At 27.4% G+C, this 2,500-nt stretch overlaps 1 protein-coding gene and 2 non-coding genes across 3 annotated transcripts in view; 2 read left to right on the top strand and 1 right to left on the bottom strand.

The window, feature by feature from the left end:
- Nucleotides 1–2,500, top strand: part of ple (tyrosine hydroxylase ple) — an 89,106-nt gene that overhangs the window by 5,598 nt on the left and 81,008 nt on the right. The window lies entirely within an intron of this gene.
- TRNAS-UGA (transfer RNA serine (anticodon UGA)) lies at nt 1,841–1,922 on the top strand. The gene has a single exon. It is a non-coding gene; the product is annotated as a tRNA-Ser (tRNA).
- Nucleotides 2,096–2,177, bottom strand: TRNAS-UGA (transfer RNA serine (anticodon UGA)). The gene has a single exon. It is a non-coding gene; the product is annotated as a tRNA-Ser (tRNA).

Raw genomic sequence — 2,500 nt, 5'->3', positions numbered from 1 at the left:
ACAAAAGTTTTAACATGCTTTCTTTCGACTACTTGATAAGGCTTATGTCTTTGGAAGTCGACTGAGAGATGCCTAAATAGGTGGGGCTTGGTGGGGGTGGGTGGGGTGTGGGGTGGGGGGCACTGGGGTGGGTGGGTTAGGGGATGGACAGATGTAATTTTAAATCCGTTCATGTCAAAGTACATGTCTTTATCACTATCTGTTACATATTTGTATTTACTTATTTTCTATGTTTTACCTCTATTTTTAAGAATTATTCTCTCCTCATTATTACTTCATTTATTAAAAATTATATAATTTTCAAGTAACTAATTATAATGAGGAAGCGCTCAAATAATGGGAAAAATAACTGATGAAATAAGTAAAGCCTAAGAAAAAATATAGAAAATAAAAAAACGAAATTTGGTATGAAAATAATTCTAAAATAATAAAAGGTATTCTTAGCAAACACATTCCTTTTGATTTGCAGGTTTTTCCATCTATAATTCATTAACATATCGGCAGTATTTGAATGCCAAATATCAAAGGTAATTCCATGGTATTAATTACAACTGAAAGTAATTTGCTTTCTATCGTATTAGACTTGATGCTAATCGAATGATCTAAATCGTCAGAACTTCAAAGAAAAACTTTCGATTTCGGTTTATATGACAAAAAAAAAAGTTATTTATATAAGATCATGTAATCTTATTTTAAAGTAATATATATGAATTTACATATTCAAGTACAAGGGATACACTCTCACGCATATATATATACATACATATATATATATATAAATATATATATATATATATATAAAGATATATATATATAATATATATATATATATATATATATATATATATATATATATATATATATATGCATATATATAAATTTATATATATACACATATATATATATAAATTTATATATATATATATATATATATATATATATATATATATATATATATATATATATATATATATATATATCCGATAAGGTTAAGTCTTTGTACATTTTAATATAAGGCATATACACACACGTTTGTATAAGCATGTATTCTCCATGGAATTTCTCCATTTTCATTTGGTTCTTACCTGGAGGGTATGCCCTGCTAATTTTCAGCAAATACACATGGACGAGGTTTCTAGCACCACACACTATATTTGTTCTAGCAGACGCTAGTATCCATCTTCAGCTGGTTCGACTGATAGAGATAGGCCAGGAACTATCATGAATTTAACTTCAGTAATCAAGATATCAAACGTAATAAAAAGTTAAAATGTGATTAAGATATAAAACTTAATAAAAATCTAAATGTAATTAAGGTATCAAACTTAATAAAAAGACAAAATGTAATTTGGGGTATCAAACTTAATAAAGACTTAAAATATAATTACAGCATCAAAATTAATAAAGAATTAAAATGTAATTACAGTATCAAAATTAAAAGTTAAAATTTAATTAAGGTATCAAACGTTATAAAAAGTTGAAATGTAATTAAGGTTCAAACTTAATAACAGATAAAATGTAATTAAGGTATCAAACGTAATAAAAAGTTGAAATGTACAGTAACTAAGGCATCAAACTTAATAAAAAGAAATAATGTAATTAAGATATCAAACCTAATAAAAAGTTAAAATGTAATTAATGTATCAAACTTAATAAAAAATAAAAATGTAATTAAGGTATCAAAGTTGATAAAAAGTTGAAATGTAATTAATGTATCAAACTTAACAAAAAAAATAAAAATGTAATTAAGGTATCAAACTTAATAAAAAAATGTAATTAAGGTATCAAACTTAATAAAACATTATAATGTAATTAAGGTATCAAACTCAATACTGACAGCGCTGTGGTGTCCGAGTGGTTAAGGAGATGGACTTGAAATCCATTGGGCTCTGCCCGCACAGGTTCGAATCCTGTCCACAGCGAGGAATATTTTAGACATAAAGAATTAAGTCTGAATTATTTAAAAGAAATTTAAACTCCCTATCTGAATGAAAAGCCACGAATAAAAAACACAGGTATATTTAATTCTATAATGAAACGGACAATAACTAAAATTAAAAACGTAAAGATTTGGAACATTTCCATAATGATTCCTCGCTGTAGACAGGATTCGAACCTGTGCGGGCAGAGGCCAATGGATTTCAAGTCCATCTCCTTAACCACTCGGACACCACAGCTATGTCTGTATAGATACCACTTTAATGATATATCATAGCTCTCTTTGGATTATCACATTGATTGCTGGATAATATATTGGTAATTTTTTTTTTATTTAATTACATGTGGTAAACCTGTTTGCTTTTGAAGGATTAATTCACTCATATGCCTTAATTACTTAAGAGTATTTTCCCTGAAATAATTTCAACCAACCTCATCCTATTATTAGTAATTAGTTACTCATCCGCTAATGATTTCTTTTATCACCTTCACAAACAAAAAGTGGGAAGTGGATTCAGCCGTGTTTGTCTGTTTGTGCACCAGTTTGTTTACGTTACAAAGA

The sequence above is a fragment of the Palaemon carinicauda genome, chromosome 5 (assembly GCF_036898095.1).
Source record: "Palaemon carinicauda isolate YSFRI2023 chromosome 5, ASM3689809v2, whole genome shotgun sequence".
Classification (NCBI taxonomy): domain Eukaryota; kingdom Metazoa; phylum Arthropoda; class Malacostraca; order Decapoda; family Palaemonidae; genus Palaemon; species Palaemon carinicauda.
Note: the sequence above shows the minus strand (reverse complement) of the source record. Positions and strands in the feature narration are given on the sequence as shown.